The sequence below is a fragment of the Pristiophorus japonicus genome, unplaced genomic scaffold (assembly GCF_044704955.1).
Source record: "Pristiophorus japonicus isolate sPriJap1 unplaced genomic scaffold, sPriJap1.hap1 HAP1_SCAFFOLD_494, whole genome shotgun sequence".
NCBI lineage: Eukaryota > Metazoa > Chordata > Chondrichthyes > Pristiophoridae > Pristiophorus > Pristiophorus japonicus.
The window spans coordinates 262501-288604 of record NW_027254400.1 but is presented as its reverse complement, the minus strand read 5'-3'; the positions used below and the strand labels follow the sequence as shown (position 1 = coordinate 288604).

At 52.0% G+C, this 26104-nt stretch overlaps 7 non-coding genes across 7 annotated transcripts; all 7 read left to right on the top strand.

Annotated features, from left to right (window-relative positions):
• Window positions 1-8153: 8153 nt before the first annotated feature.
• Window positions 8154-8226, top strand: trnai-aau (transfer RNA isoleucine (anticodon AAU)). Its single transcript has one exon. It is a non-coding gene; the product is annotated as a tRNA-Ile (tRNA).
• Window positions 8227-12684: 4458 nt separating this feature from the next.
• Window positions 12685-12757, top strand: trnai-aau (transfer RNA isoleucine (anticodon AAU)). Its single transcript has one exon. It is a non-coding gene; the product is annotated as a tRNA-Ile (tRNA).
• An 898-nt stretch (window positions 12758-13655) lies between these two features.
• On the top strand, window positions 13656-13728 carry trnat-agu (transfer RNA threonine (anticodon AGU)). The gene has a single exon. It is a non-coding gene; the product is annotated as a tRNA-Thr (tRNA).
• Window positions 13729-14354: 626 nt separating this feature from the next.
• On the top strand, window positions 14355-14427 carry trnat-ugu (transfer RNA threonine (anticodon UGU)). Its single transcript has one exon. It is a non-coding gene; the product is annotated as a tRNA-Thr (tRNA).
• Window positions 14428-20814: 6387 nt separating this feature from the next.
• Window positions 20815-20887, top strand: trnat-ugu (transfer RNA threonine (anticodon UGU)). Its single transcript has one exon. It is a non-coding gene; the product is annotated as a tRNA-Thr (tRNA).
• A 906-nt stretch (window positions 20888-21793) lies between these two features.
• Window positions 21794-21865, top strand: trnai-aau (transfer RNA isoleucine (anticodon AAU)). Its single transcript has one exon. It is a non-coding gene; the product is annotated as a tRNA-Ile (tRNA).
• Window positions 21866-22708: 843 nt separating this feature from the next.
• On the top strand, window positions 22709-22781 carry trnai-aau (transfer RNA isoleucine (anticodon AAU)). The gene has a single exon. It is a non-coding gene; the product is annotated as a tRNA-Ile (tRNA).
• Window positions 22782-26104: the final 3323 nt, after the last annotated feature.

The following is a 26104-nucleotide window of genomic DNA, read 5'->3' as shown; positions in this document are numbered from 1 at the left end:
AAGCAGCAAACCTGAGGACTGGGAGAATTTTGTAATACAGCAGAGGAGGACAAAGGGTTCAATCAGGAGGGGGGGAAATAGAGTATGAGAGGAAGCTTGCAGGATCAGGAGGGGGGAAAATAGAGAACGAGAGGAAGCGAGCAGGAAACATAAAAACTGACTGCAAAAGCTTCGAAAAAGATTAGTGACGACAAACATAGATCCCTTGCAGTCAGAATCAGGTGAATTTATAATGGGGAACAAAGAAATGGCGGACCAGTTAAACAAATACTTTGGTTCTGTCTTCACGAAGGAAGACACAAATAAGTTTCCGGAAGTACAAGGGGACTGAGGGTCCAGTGAGAAGGGGGAACTGAAGGATATCCGTATTAGGTGGGAACTTGTGTTCGGGAAATTGATGGGATTGAAGGCTGATAAATCCCCAGGGCCTGATAGTCTGCATCCTGGAGTACTTAAGGAAGTGGCCCTCAAAATAGTGGATGCATTGGTGATCATTTTCCAACAGTCTATCGACTCTGGATCAGTTCCTATGGACTGGAGGGTAACTAATGTTATGCCGCTGTTTAAAAAAGGAGGGAGAGAGAAAGCGGGTAATTAAAGACCAGTTAGCCTGACATCGGTAGTGGGGAAAATGATGGAATCAATTATTAAACATGAAAAAGCAGCACATTTGGAAAGCAGTGACAGGATCGATCCAAGTCAGCATGGGTTTATGAAAGGGAAATCATGCCAGACAAATCTTCTCGAATTTTTTGAGGATGTAACTCGTAGAGTGGACAAGGGAGAACCAGTGGATGTGGTGTATTTGGACTTTCAAAAGGCTTTTGACAAGGTCCCACACAAGAGATTGGTGTGCAAAATTAAAGCACATGGTATTGGGGGTAATGTACTGACGTGGATAGAGAACTGGTTGGCAGACAGGAAGCAAAGAATCGGGATAAATGGGTCGTTTTCAGAATGGCAGGCAGTGACTAGTGGGGTGCCGCAGGGCTCAGTGCTGGGACCCCAGCTATTTACAATATACATTAATGATTTGGATGAGGGAATTGAGTGTAATATCTCCAACTGGGTGGCAGTGTGAGCTGTGGGGAGGACACTAAAAGTGTGTTGGGTGACTTGGACAGGTTAGGTGTGTGGGCAAATGCATGGCAGATGCAGTATAATGTGGATAAATGTGAGGTTATCCACTTTGGGGGCAAAAACATGAAGGCGAATATTATCTGAATGGCGGCAGATTAGGAAAAGAGGAGGGGCAACAAGACCTGGGTGTCATGGTACATCAGTCATTGAAAGTTGGCATGCAGGTACAGCATTTTTCTCTGCCCTCCCCATCACTGTTATGTTCAGAATAAATCCACGGGACCGTATCGTAAGCTGAAACTATTGTGACCTTGGTCTCTTTATTGAGACCCCAGAGTGGGGAAGCAGCATGGTGGATCACCTTATGTACCTGCTTGTCCCAGGGTGCACAAGTGACCCTTAGGCCTCCCACAGGTGTGTCCCCTAGTGGCAAGTCTGACATATTGGTGAGGTTTCGGTGCATACATAACATCACTCCCCCCCCCCGCCCCCTCCAAAGGCTTATGTACCAGTTATTTGCAAGTTGAGGCGATATGACGCCCTGTGTCCCCGGGTCGATCACCTGATTTGAATTCCTGGCCTGGGTGAGTTGGTCGGAACGTTGCTGCCCGGCCGAGTGCCTGGTGTGATGGGACAGACGTGGCCAGGTCCTTTCACAATGGTGGCCTGCTTATCGATAGTTTGCAGTCTGGTCTGGTCCAAACGCTTTCTGCGTTTGCTCAGTACATGGTTTCACAACCAAACACTCCATTTTCATCACACACACACACACACTCCATTCCCCTCTTTGTCTCACACAGTGCTCTCGGCCCCATCTGGGGGCCCTGAATATTGTCCACGTCACTTATTCTGATGTGGCGTGGAGGGGGGCCGTACGATCGTGGTGCATTCTCTGCTGATAGCAGACGGAAGGCTCGGTCCTGAGCGACTCTGTCCGGTGACTGCGTAGCAACCCGGGACAGCCGGGGTCTGTAGGGAGTCTACCGCGACACGTGTGGTGCTCGGCTTGGTGATCTGGGCTGCCCGCTGCGGACTATTGTCGCTGACCCTAAGGCCTGGAGAGCCCAGGATGGGCCGATACGGCCCTGAGACTTTCAGTGGTAGCGGGAGGCCGTGTGGTCCCCCGTGGATCCTGGGACGTAGTACGGAGGTTCCCGCACCACCGACTGTGTGTAGCCTCCCTGCCTTTCTTTGTAACACGTTGCAGGGTTTGCCCCACAGGGTGGGGGGCAATCTGATGGGATGAGCATTACGTCTTTGCGACGGATAAGCTGCAACACTCCCGTCTGGCGGTTCGCCGTGAGCAGGCGGTAATGTGGGACCCTGGCTGGTCCAGGGCCTAAACTGAGGGGGCCCTTACGGTGGACCCATCGCTTTCTCGCACTTCCGTAACAACCAGCAGGTCTGTGGGCTGCGCCGTTTCCACCCCAGGGGGGGTGGGCAAGGTTGGTCAACTGAGGGCATCAGCGCCATTCTCAGTGCCTGGCCCGTGGCGGATCATGTTACAGAGCACACACAGTGTTAGACATATTCCAAACAAAGCCTTGATTATGTGCCTCTGCTCTCCCAAAACTGTGGGATGGGCAGCTTGTCTGACTCGGGCACATATTGGGACCCTTGTTGGTGCCTCTCTTTTGCCCCATGAACGCAGGCTACTGCCTTGGGTAACTTATAGGATACATGTACAACCGGTTGGGGCTCGCCCGCTACTTTGGCTCGGTGTACAACACTCCCGACCTCGTGTGGTAACACATCACTTGCTACAAGTACTTTGTCAGATACATATACGACCGGTTGGTGTTCACCCGCTACTTTGGCTTGTTTTAACGTACCCCCGACCCCATATGATAGTACATCATTGGCCGCGAAAGAACGCTCACATGGGTTCCACAGTTGCAAACAACTAATTGGAACGCAGTGGGTTCCTGGACTTCTCAGCGTCCCTCCGCTTTACCTTTGCACCAAATCTCACTGGGGCCTATTCAATTTTGGCTTCTGTTACTGAATTGACCGTCAATCGGCGACAGGCCGACACCATCAACAGGAACCACTCACTCCGCACTTTACAATCTGCCCACAGCACTTTCACTTCCCACCCCCAGTCTGTATCCCACCTTTTCCACATCCAGTCTCAGAGACACCGATATATCATCGACTCATAGAAACTTACAGCACGGAAGGAGACCATTTCGGTCACCTCAGGACTCATGTTTCGAGTGGGAGCAAGTCTTCCTCGATTCCGAGGGACTGCCTATGATGATGATATGATCCCAGCCTGATCCCACTTTCCAGCTCTCGGTGCGTAGCCCTGTAGCTTACGGCACTTCAAGTGCACATCCAAGTACCTTTTAAATGTGGTGAGGGTTTCTGCCTCTACCACCCTTTCAGGCCGTGAGTTCCAGACCCCCACCACCCTCTGGGTGAAGGAATGGAGGTCTCCCCTCAGCCTCCTCTGTTCCAAAGAAAACAACCCCAGCCGATCCAATCTTCCCTCGTGGCTAAAATTCTCCAGTCCCGCCAACATCCTGGTAAATCTCCTCTGCACCCTCTCCAGTGCAATCACATCCTTCCTGTGATATCATGACATTTCCCAGTTCCTGCCTTCGCTGGTTTTAGGCTCAAGATGCGGCAATGGACACAAGATGATCCAGTTGGGATTTTCCACAAATAATGAATCCCACGGCCACATCGGTTTGACCCTCGGAGGGCACTCTGTAAATTCACCAAATTTATTAAATGCACACCTTACCCCCGCCCAGTGGTTACGCTCGAACTGTACACAACACTGGTTAGGCCACAGCTGGAGTACTGCGTGCAGTTCTGGTCACCACATTACAGGAAGGATGTGATTGCACTGGAGAGGGTGCAGAGGGGATTTACCAGGATGTTGCCGGGACTGGAAAACTTTAGCCATGAGGAAAGATTGGATAGGCTGGGGTTGTTTTCCTGGGAACAGAGGAGGCTGAGGGGAGATTTAATTGAGGTGTATAAAATTATGAGGGGCCTGGATAGAGTGGATAGGAAGGACCTATTTCCCCTTAGCAGAGAGGTCAATAACCAGGGGGCACAGATTTAAAGTAATTGGGGGGAGGTTTAGAGGGGATTTGAGGGGAAATGTCTTCACCCAGAGGATGGTGGGGGTCTGGAACTCACGGACTGAAAGGGTGGTAGAGGCAGAAACCCTCACCACATTTAAAAAGTACTTGGATGTGCACTTGAAGTGTCGTAACCGACAGGGCTACGGACCCAGAGCTGGAAAGTGGGATTAGGCTGGGTAACTCTTGGTCGGCCGGTACGGACACGATGGGCCGAATGGCCTCCTCCCGTGCTGTAAATGTTTATGATTCTCTGATTCTCTCTCTCACTCCTTCCCACATTCTACCCATCGTAAACTAGAGGTGATCCAAAACTTGGCTGCCCCATGTCCTAACTCGCACCCAGTCCCACTCACCCATCACCCCCTGTGCTCGCTGCCCCGTGTCCTAACTCACACCCAGTCCCGCTCACCCATCACCCCCTGTGCTCGCTGCCCCGTGTCCTAACTCGCTCCCAGTCCCACTTACCCATCACCCCCTGTGCTCGCTGACCTACATTGGCTCCCGGTTAAGCAACGCCTCGATTTCAAAATTCTCATCCTTGTTTACAAATCCCTCCATGGCCCCTACACCCCTCCCTATCTCTGTAACCTCCTCCAGCCCGACACCCCTCACTATCTCTGTAATTCCCTCCAGCCCCACAACCCCCCGAGATCTCTGCACTCCTCTAATTCTGCCCTCCTGACCATCCCTGATTATAATCGTTCCACCATCGGTGGCCGGGCCTTCTGTTGCCTGGGCCCCAAGCTCTGGAACTCCCTCTCTAAACCTCTCCGCCTCTCTACCTCTCTTTCCTCCTTCAAGACATTCCTTAAAACCGACCTCTTCACCTGCGTTAATTTCTACTTTTGTGGCTCGGTGTCAAATTTTTACCCCATAATCCTCTTGTGGAGCACCTTGGGACGTTTCACTACCTTAAAGGCGCTATATAAATATACATTATTGTTGTTGTTCCCTCTGTCTCTCCTCTTCCCCGTCTCTCTCTCACTCCTTCCCCTCACTCACCCCTTCCCTCTCTCTCACTCCTTCCCCTCACTCTCCCCTTCCCTCTCTCTCACTCCTTCCCCTCACTCTCCCCTTCCCTCTCTCTCACTCCTTCCCCAACTCTCTGCTTCTCTCTCTCTCACTCCTTCCCCTCACTCTTCCCTTCCCTCTCTCTCACTCCTTCCCTTCACTCTCCCTTTCCTTCTCTCTCACTCCTTTCCTTCACTCACCTCTTCCCTCTCTCTCACTCCTTCCTCTCACTCTCCCCTTCCCTCTCTCTCACTCCTTCCCCTCACTCTCCCCTTCCTTCTCTCTCACTCCTTCCTCTCACTGTCCCCTTCCCTCTCTCTCACTCCTTCCTCTCACTCTCCCCTTCCCTCTCTCTCACTCCTTCCCCTCACTCTCCCCTTCCCTCTCTCTCACTCCTTCACCTCACTTTCCCCTTCCCTCTCTCTTCGTCTAATAGACCCCCACCTAGTGGACTATCGATGTAATAACAACTACTGACACGCTCCTCTCTCTCCATCTCTCTCTCTCTCTCTCTCTCGCCTTCCCCCCTCACTCACTCCTTCCCTCTCCCTGTTCCTTTCCCCCACTTTCTCCCCTTCCCACTCTCCGCTCCTCTCCCTCTACTCACTCCTCAATCTCTCCCCTCCCTCTCTCTCTCTCTCTCTCTCCTTTCCCTTCTGACTTTTCCCTTCCCCCTCTCTCACCCCTTCCGGCTCGAGAGACAGTGAGCGACAGAGAGAAAGTGATAGAGAGACAGAGAGAGAGACTGAAAAAGAGAGAGAAACAGAGAGAGAGTGAGTGAGAGAGAGAGAGAGAGAGACAGAGAGACAAAATGATTGAGAGACAGAGAGAGAGTGAGAAAGAAAGACAGAGAGAGAGAGACTGAGAAAGATACACAGAGACACAGAGAGACTGAGAGAGAGACAGAGAGATTGGGACAGAGTGTGACTGAGTTGCCTTGGGATGTTTTACTACGTGAAAGACCCGATATATCGATGTTGAGAGGCGAATATTGAAGAGACGGAGGCAGGAGTCTGGGGGATGAGACACAATCTGAGCGTTTCACTGACCCCTCCTCATTCTTCAAACACACAGCACTAACTGGGGAATGACCCACAGCCCAGGGTCGATGGCTCCATAGCTCAGGGGTTAGAGCACTGGTCGAGTAAACCAGTGGTCGTGGGTTTAAATCTCACTAGGCCCTCCCCAAGATTAGCTCAGTATCAAATTTCATAAAGTCCATTAAAAAGGACTTTATTTATTAATATTACACAGCTCTGAGTCCAATCATGAAACAACAAGCTCCCCTCTTCTTTCACTTTCTCTGCATCCAAATCTCTCTCTGCCTTCCTCATTCAACAGCTTTTCCCGCTATCTCACTTTCCCCGTCTCTCACTCCATCCCTTCCCCCTCTCTCTCACTTCTTCCGACATTCCACCCAATGTCAACTAGAGGTGATCCAAAACCTGGCTGCACCGAGTCCTAACTCACACCCAGTCCCACTCACCCATCACCCCCTGTGCTCACTGCCCCGTGTCCTAACTCACACCCAGTCCCACTCACCCATCACCCCCTGTGCTCACTGCCCCGTGTCCTAACTCACACCCAGTCCCACTCACCCATCACCCCCTGTGCTCACTGCCCCGTGTCCTAACTCACACCGAGTCCCGCTCACCCATCACCCCCTGTGCTCGCTGCCCCGTGTCCTAACTCACACCGAGTCCCGCTCACCCATCACCCCCTGTGCTCACTGCCCAGTGTCCTAACTCGCACCGAGTCCCACTCACCCATCACCTCCTGTGCTCACTGCCCCGTGTCCTAACTTGCACCGAGTCCCACTCACCCTCACCTCCTGTGCTCACTGCCCCGTGTCCTAACTCACACCCAGTCCCACTCACCCATCACCCCCTGTGCTCACTGCCCCGTGTTCTAACTCGCACCGAGTCCCACTCACCCATCACCCCCTGTGCTCGCTGTCCCGTGTTCTAACTCACACCCAGTCCCACTCACCCATCACCCCCTGTGCTCACTGACCTACATTGGCTCCCGGTTAAGCAACGCCTCGATTTCAAAATTCTCATCCTTGTTTACAAATCCCTCCATGGCCCCTACACCCCTCCCTATCTCTGTAACCTCCTCCAGCCCGACACCCCTCACTATCTCTGTAACCTCCTCCAGCCCCACAACCCCCCGAGATGTTTGCACTCCTCTAATTCTGCCCTCCTGACCATCCCTGATTATAATCGCTCCACCATCGGTGGCCGTGCCTTCTGTTGCCTGGGCCCCAAGCTCTGGAACTCCCTCCCTAAACCTCTCCGCCTCTCTACCTCTCTTTCCTCCTTCAAGACATTCCTTAAAACCGACCTCTTCACCTGCGCTAATTTCTACTTTTGTGGTTCGGTGTCAAATTTTTATCCCATAATCCTCCTGTGGAGCACCTTGGGACGTTTCACTACGTTAAAGGCGCTATATAAATATACATTATTGTTGGTGTTCCCTCTGTCTCTCCTCTTCCCCGTCTCTCTCTCTCACTCCTTCCCCTCACTCTCCCCTTCCCTCTCTCTCACACCGTCCCCTCACTCTCCCCTTCCCTCTCTCTCACTCCTTCCCCTCACTCTCCCCTTCCCTCTCTCTCACTCCTTCCCCTCACTCTCCCCTTCCCCGTCTCTCTCTCACTCCTTCCCCCACTCTCCCCTTCCCTCTCTCTCACTCCATCCCCTCACTCTCCCCTTCCCTCTCTCTCACTCCTTCCCCTCACTCTCCCCTTCCCTCTCTCTCATTCCTTTATCTCACTCCTTCCCCTCTTTCTCACTCCTTCCCCTCACTCTCCCCTTCCTTCTCTCTCACTCCTTTCCTTCACTCACCTCTTCCCTCTCTCTGGCAGGAGTCTGGGGGATGAGACACAATCTGAGCGTTTCACTGACCCCTCCTCATTCTTCAAACACACAGCACTAACTGGGGAATGACCCACAGCCCAGCGCAGGTGGCTCCATAGCTCAGGGGTTAGAGCACTGGTCTAATAAACCAGGGGTCGTGAGTTCAAATCTCACTGTTGCCTACTCAAAATTAGCTCAGTGTTTCAATGCAGTGTCAATTAACAAGGGCTTTAATTATAAATATTAACAACTCTGAGACTGACCCTGGAACAACAGGCTCCCCTCGCAACCTTCTCTCGATCTCTGCCTGACATGTTTTACATCTTTTTTCTGCTATCTCGCTTTTCCCGTCTCTCACATTCCCATCTCTCACCCTCTTCCGTCCCCCACTCTCCCCTGCCCTCTCTTCCCTCCCCTCCCTCCTCTCTCTTTTCCCTTTTTTTCAGATTCTCCCATTCTCCCTCTCTCTCCCCTTCCTTTCTCTCTCTCCTCTGTCTCCTCCCTCTCTCCTCTTCCCTTCTCTCTCTCCCCTTCCCCTCCCTCTCTCACCTTCCCCTACCTCTCTCGCCTTCCATCTCTTTCTCTCCCCTTCCGCTCTCTCCTATTCCCCTCTCTCACTCCTTTCCTCTCTCTCTATCTCTCTCCTTCCCCCTCTCTCTGTCCCCTCCCTCTCTTTCCCCTCCCCCTCTCTCTCTCCCCTTCCGCTCTCTCTTCCTCCCTGTCTCCCATTTCCAACTCTCTCTCACTCCTTCCTACCTCTCTCCCTTTCCCACTATCTCGCTTTCCCCGTCTCTCACTGTGATATATTCACAGTGCACAGCACACACAGCTCCTAACAAGGCAGGCAGCGATCTCGGAAGCCTCCGGAAATCTGCCTGGTTCTGTTTAATTATTAACTCTGCAGTTGCAGTACACAATATATCCACATCCACCGTGTGGAGCTACAAACATTACAAGCTTACAGACATTACACTCACTCATTCCCCTCTCTAACCCTCTCCCCTCACTGTCTCTCCTTCCCCCTCTCTCCGCTTTTCACTCTGCGCTTCCCTCTCCTTCCTCCCTCTCTTTTGTCCCCTCCCTCCCCTCCCTCCTCTCTCTCTCTTTTCCATTTCTTTTCAGATTTCTCCCTTCTGCCTCTCTCTCCCCTTCACCAACCGCTCTTTTCCCTTCCCCCTCTCTCTCACTCCTTCCACTCTCTCTTTCCCCTTCCCCTCTCTTTCCCACTCCTTCCCCTCTCTATCTCTCCCCTTCCCCTCCCGCTCTTTCACATTCCCAACTTTCCCTTTTCCCTTCCCCTCTCTTTCCCTCTCCTTCCCCACTCTCTCTCTCCCCTTCCCCTCTCTCGCTCTCTACTTCCCCTCTCTCCCCTTCCCTCTCTACTTTCATTCTCTCACTCCTTCTCCTCTCTCTTCTTCCTCCTCTATCTTCCCTCTCTCTCCCCTTCCCCTTCCCTCCCTCCCCTCCTCTCTCTCTCTCTCTCTTCTCCCTTCCTTTTCAGATTCCCCCCTTCTCCCTGGTGTGAATGGTTTTGATCCTGGCCCAATTGCTAGACGGATGTTTCTAACCGCCCTCACCTTACGAAAGTTCTGTACCCGGGGATTATTATTCAGAGTGTAAATGGAATGAGTTACAGACAGGAAAGCCTCGGTGAAACACCGTTACTGATATTTATTAGGTCTAACATACACTGGGTAAAACATGCACTACTAAACGCAATCACTGTCTGTGTGGAGATTAATATCCAGGTTACAAACAACATACACACAGTACGGAACTGAGGACCGGTCCCATGCAGTCATTCCCTTGTTGCTACGGTGGATTCGAACTCCACCCTGAACAACGAATTACCTCATCACACAAGCCCCTTCCCCTGGCTCAACCAAACAAAGCTCCCTCCCCAGAATCGCCCCGAAAAAGCTTCACTTCTGAGAAAGAACCCTGAGCCGTTACACCTCACCTGGGCCACCTCTGGTTACTGGCTTGGGACACCCGCGACCATGTTCACCAGCACACACACAGTCGCTCTCGATCGCTCAGCTCAGCCGTGGGAAGTCACTGCCCTGGAGGTCGTACCCCGTGAGGGGTACGTGGTTCTCAGTCTCAGCGCCTTCTTCTGTCGAACTGTGGCTTCCCCCTCTGGTACGTCTTCTTGTTCCGTCGATCTCGGTGGAGCGAGAGCGAGAGGGAGCACGAGAACGGTGGAAAAGTGACGATCTTTATCGGAGTCGAGCTACCCCTATCTGTCCCACCAAACTTTTGTTTCGAAGCGCTCCGCTGCTTAGTCAGTGATGGGCCATCATCAGACCCACGTGTGTTCTGTGATTGGACGAATGGCCCTGAGTCTGGGACATATCTCGCTCGGTGTGTTGGGAAAAAAATGGCTCCTCTTCACCTGGCCAGGCTGTGGGTTCATTGTTCAGCTTCCCGTCTGAGACTGGAGATGGGAAGTGCTTTCGCGTTCGAGTGGCTTTCTAATCTGGTCACTGGCTTCACGTGAACGGGTGCCTCAGGTTCCTGAGCCCCTTTGTCAGTGGCCCCCCCCTTCCTTTTGCTGGGACTGGCGGGTGAACCTTTACATCCTGGATTTTGTCACAGACAGCCGCCATGTGGTCTCCAGAGTTTTAACAAACCAGCGTTTTCACGTACCTGCACAGGGAGATCCCATCACAGGGAAAATACCCTCAGAGACAAACCCTACAAAGTCCACGCAATATTCTCGACTGAGTCCATTCTTTAACCAGAGACTTTGCGATCTCTTCACTCTCTCTCCCCTTCCGCTCTCTCCCTTTCCCCTCTCTCTCTCTCTCCCCTTCCCATCTCTCTCCCTCTCTTTCCCCTCCCCCTCTCTCTCTCCCCTTTCCCTCTCTTTCTCTCCCCTTCCCCCCTCTCCCCTTCCCTCTCTACATTCATTCCCTCTTCACACGTTCCCCTCTCTCTCCTTCCTCCTCTAACTTCCCTCTCTCTCCCCTCCCCCTCTTTCCACTACCCAATCTCTCCCCCTTCTCTCCGCTTACCCCATTGCCGTTTCACTCTCCCTTTCCCTCTCCCTTCCCCTCCGTCCGCTCTCTCGCTTTCTCTTCCCTTTCTTTTCAGATTCTCCACTTCTCCCACTCTCTCCCCTTCCCCTCTCTCCCCTTCCACTGTCTCTCACTCCTTTCCCCTTTCTCTCCGTTCCCCTCTCTCTCACTCCTTCCCCCACTCTCTCCCCTTCTCCTCTCTCTCACTCCTTCCCCCTCTCTCTCACTCCTTCCCCCACTCTCTCCCCTTCCCCTCTCTCTCACTCCTTCCCCCCTCTCTCTCCCCTCACCCTCTCTCTCAGTCCTTCCCCCTCTCTCTCCCCTCCCCCTCTCTCTCACTCCTTCCCCCTCTCTCTCGCTCCTTCCCCCTCTCTCTCACTCCTTCCCCCACTCTCTCCCCTTCCCCTCTCTCTCACTCCTTCCCCTCTCTCTCCCCTCACCCTCTCTCTCACTCCTTCCCCCTCTCTCTCCCCTCCCCCTCTCTCTCACTCCTTCCCCCACTCTCTCCCCTTCTCCTCTCTCTCACTCCTTCCCCCTCTCTCTCACTCCTTCCCCCACTCTCTCCCCTTCCCCTCTCTCTCACTCCTTCCCCCCTCTCTCTCCCCTCACCCTCTCTCTCACTCCTTCCCCCTCTCTCTCCCCTCCCCCTCTCTCTCACTCCTTCCCCCTCTCTCTCGCTCCTTCCCCCTCTCTCTCACTCCTTCCCCCCTCTCTCTCCCCTCACCCTCTCTCTCACTCCTTCCCCCTCTCTCTCCCCTCCCCCTCTCTCTCACTCGTTCCACCACTCTCTCCCCTTCTCCTCTCTCTCACTCCTTCCCCCTCGCTCTCAACTTCCCCCCTCTCTCACTCCTTCCCCTATCTCTCTCCCCTCCCCCTCTCTCTCGCTCCTTCCCCCTCTCTCTCACTCCTTCCCCCACTCTCTCCCCTTCCCCTCTCTCTTGCTCCTTCCACCACTCTCTCCCCTTCCGCTCTCTCTCACTCCTTCCCCCCTCTCTCTCCCTTTCCCCTCTCTCTCATTCCTTCCGCACTCTCTCACTGCTTCCCCTATCTCTCTCCCCTCCCCCTCTCTCTCACTCCTTCCCCCTCTCTCTCACTCCTTCCCCTATCTCTCTCCCCTCCCCCTCTCTCTCACTCCTTCCCCCTCTCTCTCACTCCTTCCCCCACTCTCTCCCCTTCCCCCTCTCTCACTCCTTCCCCCCTCTCTCGCCCCTCACCCTCTCTCTCACTCCTTCCCCCTCTCTCTCCCCTCCCCCTCTCTCTCACTCCTTCCCCCTCTCTCTCACTCCTTCCCCCACTCTCTCCCCTTCCCCCTCTCTCACTCCTTCCCCCCTCTCTCGCCGCTCACCCCCTCTCTCACTCCTTCCCCCTCTCTCTCCCCTCCCCCTCTCTCTCACTCCTTCCCCCTCTCTCTCACTCCTTCGCCGCTCTCTCACTCCTTCTCCCACTCTCTCACTCCTTCCCCCACTTTCTCCCCTTCCCCCTCTCTCTCACTCCTTCCCCCACTCTCTCTCCCCTTCCCCTCCCTCTCTCACTCCTTCCCTCTCTCTCTCACTAATTCCACTCTCTCTTTTACCTTCCCCTCTCTTTCCTGCCCCTTCCCCGATCTTTCCCAAAGCAGTTTGCTCCATAGCTCAGGGGTTAGAGCACTGGTCTAATAAATCAGGGGTCGTGAGTTCAAATCTCACTGGGGCCTGTTCAAAATTATTTCTGTATTTAAATTTGCCGTCAATTAACAAGGGTTTTAATTATAAATATTAAAAAGCTCCGAGACCGACCCTGGAACAACAGGTTCTCGTCTCTCTCTCTCTCCCTTCCCCATCACGACCCGTTCTACATCTTTTTACCCCTCTCTCCCTCTCTCTCTTTCCCTTTCCTCGCTCTCCCCTTCCCCTCTCACTCTCCCTCTTTCCCCTCTCTCTCCTCTCTCCCCTTCCCTCTCTACTTTCATTCTCTCCCCACTCCTTCCCCTTCTCTCCCCTTCCCCTCTCTCCCCTTCCCCTCTCTTCCCTTCCCTCTCTACTTTCATTCTCTCCCCACTCCTTCTCCTCTCTCTCACTCCTTCCCCCTCTCTCTCCCCTTCCCCTCTCTCCCTTTCCCCCTCGAGAGACACACAGAGAGAAAGTGAGAGTGTGTGAGAGAGACAGAGAGAGTGAGAAAGTGTTGTGTGTGCAATAACTCAATAGACAGATTACTGTCAACTCCGAACAGGTACACACCTGGCTCTACTTTATTCGGGCCCAAAGTGATTACATTACAAGATGGCTGGCCTTTTATACCTGGGCCGAACACGCGTGTGTACAGCCCAATGACCTCCGACAGTGGCCCCACCTGGTGGCTAGTAACCCCAAGCATACATACATGACAGAAAGAGAGAGACAGAGAGACAGAGAGATTGAGCCAGAGTGTGACTGAGTTGCCTTGGGATGTTTTACTACGTGAAAGACCCGATATATCGATGTTGAGAAGTGAATATTGAAGAGACGGAGGCAGGAGTCTGGGGGATGAGACACAATCTGAGCGTTTCACTGACCCCTCCTCATTCTTCAAACACACAGCACTAACTGGGGAATGACCCACAGCCCAAGGCAGGTGGTTCCATAGCTCAGGGGTTAGAGCACTGGTCTAGTAATCCAGGGATCGTGGGTTCAAATCTCACTGGGGCCGACTCAAAATTAGCTCAGTATTTAAATACAGTGTCAATTAACAAGGGCTTTAATTTTAAATATTAACAACTCTGAGACTGACCCTCAAACAACAGGCCTCTGTCTTGCAGACACTCTCTCTGCTTTCCAGGTCACGATCCGCTCTGCATTTTTTTTTCCTGAAATCTCACTTTCTCCTTCTCTCACTCTTTCCCCTCTCTCTCCCCTTTCCCTCTCTCTCCCCTCTCTCTCACTCTTTTGCCTTTCTTTTCAGATTCTCCTCTGCTCCCTCCCTCTCTCTTCCCTTCCTTTCTCTCTCCCCTGCCTCCTCCCTCTCTCGACTTCCCATCTCTCTCCCCTCCCCCTCTCGCTCTCCCCTGTTCCGCTCTCTCCCATTCCCCTCTGGCTGACTCCTTCCCCCTCTCTCTCCCATTCCCTCTCCCACTCATTCCCCTCTCTCCCTCCTTTTACAACTTCCAAGCACTAATCTCTCTCACAGAGCCGACACCGACACGATGGGCCGAATGGCCCTCCTTGTGTGCTGTAAGATTCTGTCAATGTTCAGGGATGAATCACCGAGAATGATTATTCGGGCCCCACCTCCTTGTTAACAATAGTAAGATGCAAACAGGAGCTGGTGTTACAGGTGGCTCCATAGCTCAGGGGTTAGAGCACTGGTCTTGTAAACCAGGGGTCGTGGGTTCAAATCTCACTGGGGCCTACTCAATTTTGGCTTCTGTTACTGAATTGATCGTCAATCGACGACAGGCCGATACCATCAACAGGAACCACTCACTCCGCACTTTACAATCTGCCCACAGCACTTTCACTTCCCACCCCCAGTCTGTATCCCACCTTTTCCACATCCAGTCTCAGAGACACCGATATATCATCGACTCATAGAATCTTACAGCAGGGAAGGTGACCATTTCGGCCCATCGTGTCCGCACCAGCCGACCAAGAGCTATCTGCTGGGCAGGGCCACATAGTCCGCATGTCCCAGACACGAGACTCCCCAGGCAAGCGCTCGACTCGGAACTCCTTCACGGCAAGCGAGACAAAGGTGGGCAGAGGAAACGTTACAAGGGACACCCCTCAAAGCCTCCCTGATAAAGTGCAACATCCCCACCGACACCTGGGAGTCCCTGGTCAAAGACCAGTCCCGCCCGAAGTGGAGGAAGTGCATCCGGGAGGGCGCTGAGCACCTCGAGTCTCGTCGCCGAGAGCGTGCAGAAACCAAGCGCAGGCAGCGGAAGGAGCGTGCGGCAAACCAGTCCCACCCTCCCCTTCCCTCAACGTCTGTCTGTCCCACCTGTGACAGGGACTGTGGTTCCCGTATTGGACTGTTCAGTCACCTCAGGACGCATGTTAAGAGTGGAAGCAAGTCTTCCTCGATTCCGAGGGACTGCCTATGATGATGATATGATCCCAGCCTGATCCCACTTTCCAGCTCTCGGTCCGTAGCCCTGTAGCTTACGGCACTTCAAGTGCACATCCAAGTACCTTTTAAATGTGGTGAGGGTTTCTGCCTCTACCACCCTTTCAGGCCGTGAGTTCCAGACCCCCACCACCCTCTGGGTGAAGGAATGGAGGTCTCCCCTCAGCCTCCTCTGTTCCAAAGAAAACAACCCCAGCCGATCCAATCTTTCCTCGTCGCTAAAATTCTCCAGTCCCGCCAACATCCTGGTAAATCTCCTCTGCACCCTCTCCAGTGCAATCCCATCCTTCCTGCGATATCCTGACATTTCCCAGTTCCTGCCTTCACTGGTTTTAGGCTCAAGATGCGGCAATGGACACAAGATGATCCAGTTGGGATTTTCCACAAATAATGAATCCCACGGCCACATCTGTTTGACCCTCGGAGGGCACTCTGTAAATTCACCAAATTTATTAAATGCATACCTTACCCCTGCCCTGTGGTTACGCTCGAACTGTACACAACACTGGTTAGGCCACAGCTGGAGTACTGCGTGCAGTTCTGGTCACCACATTACAGGAAGGATGTGATTGCACTGGAGAGGGTGCAGAGGAGATTTACCAGGATGTTGGCGGGACTGGAGAATTTTAGCGACGAGGAAAGATTGGATCGGCTGGGGTTGTTTTCCTGGGAACAGAGGAGGCTGAGGGGAGACCTCCATTCCTTCACCCAGAGGGTGGTGGGGGTCTGGAACTCACGGCCTGAAAGGGTGGTAGAGGCAGAAACCCTCACCACATTTAAAAAGTACCTGGATGTACACTTGAAGTGTCGTAACCTACAGGGCTACGGACCGAGAGCTGGAAAGTGGGATTAGGCTGGGTAGCTCTTGGTCGGCCGGTGCGGACACGATGGGCCGAATGGCCTCCTCCCGCGCTGTAAATGTTTATGATTCTCTGATTCTCTCTCTCACTCCTTCCCACATTCTACCCGTCGTAAACTAGAGGTGATCCAAAACTCGGCTGCCCCATGTCCGAACTCGCATCGACTCCCACTCACCCATCACCCCCTGTGCTCACTGCCCCATGTCCAAACTCGCACCGAGTCCCGCTCACCTGTCACCCCCTGTGCTCACTGCCTCCGTGTCCTAACTCGCACCGAGTCCCGCTCACCTATCACCCCCTGTGCTCACTGACCCGTGTCCTAACTCGCACCCAGCCCCGCTCACCCATCACCCTCTGTGCTCACTGCCCCCGTGTCCTAACTCGCACCCAGTCCCACTCACCCATCACCCTCTGTGCTCACTGCCCCCGTGTCCTAACTCGCACCCAGTCCCACTCACCCATCAGCCCCTGTTCTCGCTGACCCCATGTCCTAACTTGCACCCAGTCTCGCTCACCCATCACCCCCTGTGCTCACTCCCGTGTCCTAACGCGCACCGAGTCCCGCCCTCCCATCAGCCCTGTGCTCATTGCCCCGTGTCCTAACTCGCACCGAGTCCCACTCACCCATCACCCCCTGTGCTCACTACCCCCGTGTCCTAACTCGCACCGAGTCCCACTCACCCATCACCCCCTGTGCTCACTGACCTACATTGACTCCCGGTAAAGCAACGCCTCGATTTCAAAATTCTCATCCTTGTTTACAAATCTCTCCATGGCCCCTACACCCCTCCCTATCTCTGTAATCTCCTCCAGCCCCTACACCCCTCCCTATCTCTGTAACCTCCAGCCCCTACACCCCTCCCTATCTCTGTAACCTCCTCCAGCCCCTACACCCCTCCCTATCTCTGTAATCTCCTCCGGCCCCACAAGCCTCCGTATCTGTGTAACTTCCTCCAGCCCCTACACCTCTCCCTATCTCTGTAACCTCCTCCAGCCCCTCGCCCCTCCCTATCCCTGTAACCTCCTCCAGCCCCACAACCCCCCGAGATCTCTGTAACCTCCTCCAGCCCCTACACCCCTCCCTATCTCTGTAACCTCTTCCAGCCCCTACACCCCTCCCTATCTCTATCACCCCCTCCAGCCCTACACCTCTCCCTATCTCTGTAACCTCCTCCAGCCCCTCGCCCCTCCCTATCCCTGTAACCTCCTCCAGCCCCACAACCCCCCGAGATCTCTGTAACCTCCTCCAGCCCCTACACCCTTCCCTATCTCTGTAATCTCCTCCAGCCCCTACACCCCTCACTATCTCTGTAACCTCCTCCAGCCCTACACCCCTCCCTATCTCTGTAACCTCCTCCAGCCCCTACACCCCCTCCCTATCTCTGTAATCTCCTCCAGCCCCACAACCCCCCGAGATGTCTGCACTCCTCTAATTCTGCCCTCCTGACCATCGCTGATTATAATCGCTCCACCATCGGTGGCCGGGCCTTCTGTTGCCTGGGCCCCAAGCTCTGGAACTCCCTCCCTAAACCTCTCCGCCTCTCTACCTCTCTTTCCTCCTTCAAGACGCTCCTTAAAACCGACCTCTTCACCTGCGTTAATTTCTACTTTTGTGGCTCGGTGTCAAATTTTTATCCCATAATCCTCCTGTGGAGCACCTTGGGACGTTTCACTACGTTAAAGGCGCTATATAAATACACATTATTGTTGGTGTTCCCTCTGTCTCTCCTCTTCCGCGTCTCTCTCTCACTCCTTCCCCTCACTCTCCCCTTCTCTCTCTCTCACTCCTTCCCCTCACTCTCCCCTTCCCTCTCTCTCACTCCTTCCCCTCACTCTCCCCTCCCCTCTCTCTCACTCCTTCCCCTCACTCTCCCCTTCCCTCTCTCTCACTCTTTCCCCTCACTCTCCCCTTCCCTCTCTCTCACTCCTTCCCCTCACTCTCCCCTTCCCTCTCTCTCACTCCTTCCCCTCACTCTCGCCTTCCCTCTCTCTCACACTTTCCCCTCACTCTCCCCTTCCCTCTCTCTCACTCCTTCCCCTCACTCTCCCCTTCCCTCTCTCTCACTCCTTCCCCTCACTCTCGCCTTCCCTCTCTCTTCCTCTAATAGACGCTCACCTCGTGGACTGTCGATGTCATGACAACTACTGACACACTCCTCTCTCTCTCCTTCTCTCTCTCTCTCTCTCCCCTTCCCTGTCCCTTTCCCCCGCTTTCTCCCCTTCACCACTCTCTGCTCCTCTCTCTCCACTCACTCCTCAATCTCTCTCCTCCCTCTCTCTCTCTCTCTCCTTTCCCTTCTGACTTTCCCCTTGCCTCTCTCTAACTCCTTCCAGCTCGAGAGACAGAGAGCGACAGAGAGAAAGTGATGGAGAGACAGAGAGAGAGCGTAAGAGAGATATAGTGAGCGACAGAGAGACTGAGAGATTGGGACAGAGTGTGACTGAGTTGCCTTGGGATGTTTTGCTACGTGAAAGACCCGATATATCGATGTTGAGAGGCGAATATTGAAGAGACTGAGGCAGAAGTCTGGGGGATGAGACACAATCTGAGCGTTTCACTGACACCTCCTCATTCTTCAAACGCACAGCACTAACTGGGGAATGACCCACAGCCCAGGGCAGGTGGTTCCATAGCTCAGGGGTTAAAGCACTGGTCTTGTAAACCAGGGGTTATGAGTTCAAAGCTCACTGGGGCCTATTCTAAAGTAGTTCAATATTTACGTTCACTGTCAATTAACAAGGTCTTTAATTATAAATATTAAACAGCTCCGAGACCGACCATGGAACTGCAAGTTCTCGACTCGGTTACACTGTCGCTCCATCTGCCTTTGCTATTTTACATCCTTTTACCCCTCTCTCCCTTTTCCGCTATCTCACTGTGATATATTCACAGAGCATAAGCACACACAGCTTCCAACATGGCAGGCAGCTCTCTCGGAAGCCTCCGGAAATCTGCCTGGTTCTGTTTATTATTAACTATGCAGTTGCAGTACACAATACGTCCACATCCACAGAGTGGAGCTATAAACATTACAAGCTTACAGACATTGCACTTCTCCCTCCTTAATGAAGAAGTTATTATAACAAACATCATACATAACTTTCATGTTTATACATAACACAGGATATAAACTTATTCTTTTTTCCATATTTACAAATTTAACTTTACCACTTGTTTTCTGTTTCGAAGAGGATTCCTTCCCTCTTGAACAGAACCTTCCAAACATGGTGTCGATTTCACACTCATTCGAGGCTCATCCTGAGGAATGTTTTCCTCACGGAATTTCCTTGATTTTCATTTGAACTCACTCTAACTTCAGGCTCTTTGTTTTCCTGACTCGGACTCAGACTTTCATTCTGATTCTCTCCTGGATTTGTTTCCAGTACATTGGATTTAGGATTTGCTACTGGTGTATCAAAACTATCTGATAAGTCAGAAATAATTGAATCATTCCCACCTTCAACTCCTTCCATGTCTGTACGTAAAATATGATCAATATGAACAAACCTAACCTGTCCATTATCAAACATCCTTACCAAATATGTGCGCGGACCACACATCTTCATCACTCTTCCTGGAAACCACTTTAAACATTTATGGTGATGGTTCTTCACTCTCACCTTCTGGTTCAATTTCACACTTCTCTCTTTTACTCTACCTCTATCATGCTTCTCTTTCTGTCTTAATTGTGTCTCTTCTACGGACTGTGCCAAATTTGGCTTTAACAACGAGAATCTGGTTCGTGGCTGTCGTTTGAGAAACAACTCTGCTGGTGTTCGACCAGTAGTTGTATGAGGAGTATTTCAATATGGAATCAAAAAATTAACCAATTTGTGATCCAATGACAATTGTCGTTTCCTTGGATTTGGATCTAACATTTGTTTTGTGAGGGCACGTTTTACAATTTGTACAGTGCGCTCTGCTGCACCATTCGAAGCAGGATGGTATGGTGGAACCTTGGTATGTTTCACACCATTTTTGCTCGTGAATTGTGAAAATTCTTCTGAACGAAATTGTGGTCCAGTATCTGAAACAATTTCTTCAGGGAGGCCAAATGAAGAAAATAATTTTCGTAAAATGTCCACTGTTTTACTTGTTGTTATTTTCCACATTGGAAACACCTCGACCCACTTCGAATGGCTATCAATCACAATGAACAATTGTTGTCCTTCTAACTCAGCAAAATCAATATGTAGCCTTTGCCACACCCTGTGAGTGGGTGCATTCCTAATTGCATCCAGCTTTCCCATGGTTGGATGTAAACCATCTTTGTCTACTCTGTACCCTAAGTACTCCACTGAGTTTTTAAATAACTCACACTTACGAGCAGACACGCGCACTCTGTGCTTCTCAAGCCTTTTGAGGACTTCATTCAATATGTTATTGTGAATTTGTCTATTTGATGCTGAAATTCGTATGTCATCTAAATAACATACTAACCCTTCAATACCTTGCAAAATCTGGTTCATCACCCCTTGGAATATGGCAGGGGCGGAAGACACTCCAAACGGTAGCCTATTAAATTGATTTCGGCCTAGATGAGTATTTAAAGTCAAACATGACTTGGACTCCTCATCTCGTTCAAGCTGGAAATCACGCAATTTGTCGATGTACAGCGACTCCGCTATTACACTCACGGATGCACCCGTGTCAATTTCCATTGATATCTCTCACTCCATCCACTCTCTCTCCCCTTCCCCCCATTCCCCACTCTCTCTCTCCCCTTCCCCCTCTCTCTCACTCCTTGCACTCTCTCTTTTCCCTTCCCCTCTCTTTCCTGTTCCTTCCCCTGTCTTTCACAGAGTAGGTGGCTCCATAGCTCAGGGGTAAGAGCACTGGTCTTGTAAACCAGGAGTCGTAGGTTCAAATCTCACTGGGGCCTACTCAAAATTAGCTCAGTATTTCAATTAACAAGGGCTTTAATTATAAATATTAAACAGCTCCAAGACCGACTCTGCAACAACAGGCTCCCTTCCCCCTCTCCTCTTCTCGATTCTCTTTCCCCTTCCAAATCTCTTTCTCCCTTCCTCATCACGACCTGTTCTATATCTTTTTACCCCTCTCTCCTTTCCCGCTATCTCGCTTTCCCCGTCTCTCACTCATTCCCCTTTCCCCCCTTCCCTTGCCTCACCCTCTCACTCCTCTTGCTCTCCCCTTCCCTCTCTACTTTCATTCTCTCCCCACTCCTTCCTCTCTCTCCTTCCTCGTCTATCTTACTTCTCTCCCTAACCCCTCTGTCCGCTAACCACTCCTTCCCCCTCTCTCCCCTTCCCTCTCTCACTCCTTCCACTCTCTCCCCACCATTCCAGACACTCTCTCCACTTACCCCCTCTTTCCTCTCCCCCTCTGACTCTCCCTTCCCCTCACTCTTCCTACCTGTCTCCCCTTCCCTCTCTCTCACTCCTTCCCCTCTCTCTCCCCTTTCCCTCTCTCTCTCCTCTCTCTCTCTCCCCTTCCCTGATACGTCCTTACTGCACAGTATAAATGCACACGAGGCCCATGCTTGAGAGAAGGTCAGTCTGTGACCTGTCCTTTATTCCACAGCACTCAAGTGATGGAAGTGGGTGGAGCTTCCACTTTTATACCTGAAGATCCAGGTTAGGAGTGTCTCCCACAAGTTCACCCCCTTGTGGTCAATGTTCTCATAGTGTACAACTTTGGTCAGATGAGACATGGGTTAAAATGCTGGTTGAATAAATGACAATTCCCCTCTCTCTTCCTCCTTGCACTCTCTCTTTTCCCTTCCCCTCTCTTTCCTGCTCCTTCCCCTGTCTTTCTCAGAGCAGGTGGCTCCATAGCTCAGGGGTTAGAGCACTGGTCCAATAAACCAGGGTTGTGAGTTCAAATCTTACTGGGGCCTACTCAAAATTAGTTCAGTATTTAAGTTCACTGTCAATTAACAACGGTATAAATATTAAACAGCTCTGATACCGACCCTTGAAAAACAGGCTTCTCTCTACCCTTCCAAACCTCTCTCTTCCTTCCCCATCACAATCTGTTCTGCATCTTTTTACCCTCTCTCCTGCTATCTCTCTTTCCCCATCTCTCACTCCTTCCCATCTCTCCCCTCACTCTCTATCCTTTCACCTATCTCGCCCCTTCTGCTCTCTCCTTGCTGATCTTTCTCCTCTTCCCCCTCTCTCTCAGCTTCCCCCCTCTCTCCCTCTCCTTCCCCCCTCGCTCCCCATTCTGCTCTCTCTCCCTTCCCCCTCTCGCTCACTCCTTCCTCTCTCCCTTTTCATTTTCTCCCCTCCTCGCTCTATCTTCCCTCTCCTTCTCCCTCCCTTCACCTGTCTCCATTCCCCTCCCTCCTGACTTGCTCTCCTTCCCTCACTCTCGCTCCCCCCTTTCCCATCAGACTCTCCCCCTCCCCATCTCAACAATTCTCCCCTTCTCCCTCTCTCCCCTTCCTCCGCTCTGCACAGAAAGAGAGAGACAGTGAGAGAGAGAGAGAGAGAGATCGAGAGACTGAGAGACAGAGAGAAAGAGAGAGAGACAGAGAGATTGAGGCAGAGTGTGACTGAGTTGTTTTGGGATGTTTTACTACGTGAAAGACCCGATATATCGATGTTGAGAGGTGAATATTGAAGAGACGGAGGCAGGAGTCTGGGGGATGAGACACAATCTGAGCGTTTCACTGACCCCTCCTCATTCTTCAAACACACAGCACTAACTGGGGAATGACCCACAGCCCAGGGCAGGTGGCTCCATAGCTCAGGGGTTAGAGCACTGGTCTAATAAATCAGGGGTTGTGGGTTCAAATCTCACTGGGGCCAACTCAGAATTAGCTCAGTATTTAAATTAGCAAGGGCTTTAATTGTAAATATGGGTCAAATACTTTATTCAGATGGAGAGTGACAGAGTTAATTCAGAGATGTGGGCCTTGAAGTTCAGGAAAGATAACTTTGATGGTGTGAGATATGTGAATAGACTGGCCAGTGATCCTTAAAGGGTTGATGTTGGATTGACAATGGCCAACATTTAAAGATCACATGGATGAACTCCAACAATTACACATCCCTGTCTGGAGTAAAAATATAATGGGGAATGTGGCTCACAAGGGAAATGAAGGATAGTGTTAAATCCAAGAAAGAGACATATAAATTGGCCAGAAAAAGCAGCAAACCTGAGGACTGGGAGAATTTTGTAATAGAGGAGGACAAAGGGTTTAACCAGGAGGGGGAAAATAGAGTATGAGAGGAAGCTTGCAGGCAACATAAAAACTGACTGCAAAAGCTTCCAAAAAGATTAGTGACGACAAACATAGATCCCTTGCAGTCAGATTCAGGTGAATTTATAATGGGGAACAAAGAAATGGCGGACCAGTTAAACAAATACTTTGGTTCTGTCTTCACGAAGGAAGACACAAATAAGTTTCCGGAAGTACTGGGGGACTGGGGGGGGCTCCAGTGAGAAGGGGGAACTGAAGGATATCCGTATTAGGTGGGAACTTGTGTTCGGGAAATTGATGGGATTGAAGGCTGATAAATCCCCGGGGCCTGATAGCCTGCATCCCAGAGTACTTAAGGAAGTGGCCCTCAAAATAGTGGATGCATTGGTGATCATTTTCCAACAGTCTATCGACTCTGGATCAGTTCCTATGGACTGGACGGGTAACTAATGTTATGCCGCTGTTTAAAAAAGGAGGGAGAGAGAAAGCGGGTAATTATAGACCGGTTAGCCTGACATCGGTAGTGGGGAAAATGATGGAATCAATTATTAAACATGAAAAAGCAGCACATTTGGAAAGCAGTGACAGGATCGATCCAAGTCAGCATGGGTTTATGAAAGGGAAATCATGCCAGACAAATCTTCTCGAATTTTTTGAGGATGTAACTCGTAGAGTGGACAAGGGAGAACCAGTGGATGTGGTGTATTTGGACTTTCAAAAGGCTTTTGACAAGGTTCCACACAAGAGATTAGTGTGCAAAATTAAAGCACATGGTATTGGGGGTAATGTATTGATAGAGAACTGGTTGGCAGACAGGAAGCAAAGAATCGGGATAAACAGGTCGTTTTCAGAGTGGCAGGCAGTGACTAGTGGGGTGCCGCAGGGCTCAGTGCTGGGACCCCAGCTATTTACAATATACATTAATGATTTGGATGAGGGAATTGAGTGTAATATCTCCAACTGGGTGGCAGTGTGAGCTGTGGGGAGGACACTAAAAGTGTGCAGGGTGACTTGGACAGGTTAGGTGAGTGGGCAAATGCATGGCAGATGCAGTATAATGTGGATAAATGTGAGGTTATCCACTTTGGTGGCAAAAACAGGAAGGCGAATATTATCTGAATGGCGGCAGATTAGGAAAAGGGGAGGTGCAACGAGACCTGGGTGTCATGGTACATCAGTCATTGAAAGTTGGCATGCAGGTACAGCACTTTTCTCTGCCCTCCCTATCACTGTTATGTTCAGAATAAATCCACGGGACCGTATCGTAAGCTGAAACTATTGTGACCTTGGTCTCTTTATTGAGACCCCAGAGTGGGGAAGCAGCATGGTGGATCACCTTATGTACCTGCTTGTCCCAGGGTGCACAAGTGACCCTTAGGCCTCCCACAGGTGTGCCCCCTAGTGGCAAGTCTGACATATTGGTGAGGTTTAGGTGCATACATAACATCACTCCCCCCCCCGCCCCCTCCAAAGGCTTATGTACCAGTTATTTGCAAGTTGAGGCGATATGACGCCCTGTGTCCCCGGGTCGATCACCTGATTTGAATTCCTGGCCTGGGTGAGTTGGTCGGAACGTTGCTGCCCGGCCGAGTGCCTGGTGTGATGGGACAGACGTGGCCAGGTCCTTTCACAATGGTGGCCTGCTTATCGATAGTTTGCAGTCTGGTCTGGTCCAAACGCTTTCTGCGTTTGCTCAGTACATGGTTTCACAACCCAACACTCCATTTTCATCACACACACACACACACTCCATTCCCCTCTTTGTCTCACACAGTGCTCTCGGCCCCATCTGGGGGCCCTGAATATTGTCCACGTCACTTATTCTGATGTGGCGTGGAGGGGGGCCGTACGATCGTGGTGCATTCTCTGCTGATAGCAGGCGGAAGGCTCGGTCCTGAGCGACTCTGTCCGGTGACTGCGTAGCAACCCGGGACAGCCGGGGTCTGTAGGGAGTCTACCGCGAGACGTGTGGAGCTCGGCTTGGTGATCTGGGCTGCCCGCTGCGGACTATTGTCGCTGACCCTAAGGCCTGGAGAGCCCAGGATGGGCCGATACGGCCCTGAGACTTTCAGTGGTAGCGGGAGGCCGTGTGGTCCCCCGGGGATCCTGGGACGTAGTACGGAGGTTCCCGCACCACCGACTGTGTGTAGCCTCCCTGCCTTTCTTTGTAACACGTTGCAGGGTTTGTCCCACAGTGGGGGGGGCAATCTGATGGGATGAGCATTACGTCTTTGCGACGGATAAGCTGCAACACTCCCGTCTGGCGGTTCGCCGTGAGCAGGCGGTAATGTGATAACACATCACTTGCTACAAGTACTTTGTCAGATACATATACGACCGGTTGTTGTTTGCCCGCTACTTTGGCTTGTTTTAACGTACCCCCGACCCCATATGATAGTACACCATTGGCCGCGAAAGAACGCTCACATGGGTTCCACAGTGCAAACAACTTATTGGAACATAGTGGGGTCCTGGCCTTCTCAGCGGCCCCCCCCTTTACCTTTGCCCCAAACCCAGTGGCCTTCCTCGCTGGCCAACACATGCCTCTGTTCTGTTGCGGCCACATCCCGTGGTCTGGACGTTTCTCTCGACCCGTGGTCTGGACGCTTCTCTCGACTGCCGCCATCTTCCTCCCCAGGGATTCCCGCCTCTGGCGTCGGGAAGACACATTCGGATGGTTTCGGCCGGAGCCCCGCTCCGCTTGGTCGACCTGGAGCCTCTTCCGTCGCCGCCAAGAGGTCGTCGGCTTCGGGTGCTGGGTACCCCCGTCTGTAACCGCTGCTCGGTTGGTCTTCGCCTCCTGGTGGTCGCGACGAGCGGCCTGTGCCTCGGGGGTCTGCAAATGGATCTGCACTTCTCCCCCCTTCTCCCTCTCTCTCCCCTTCCCCCTCTCTCCCCTTCCCCCTCTCTCCCTTCCCCCCACTCTCC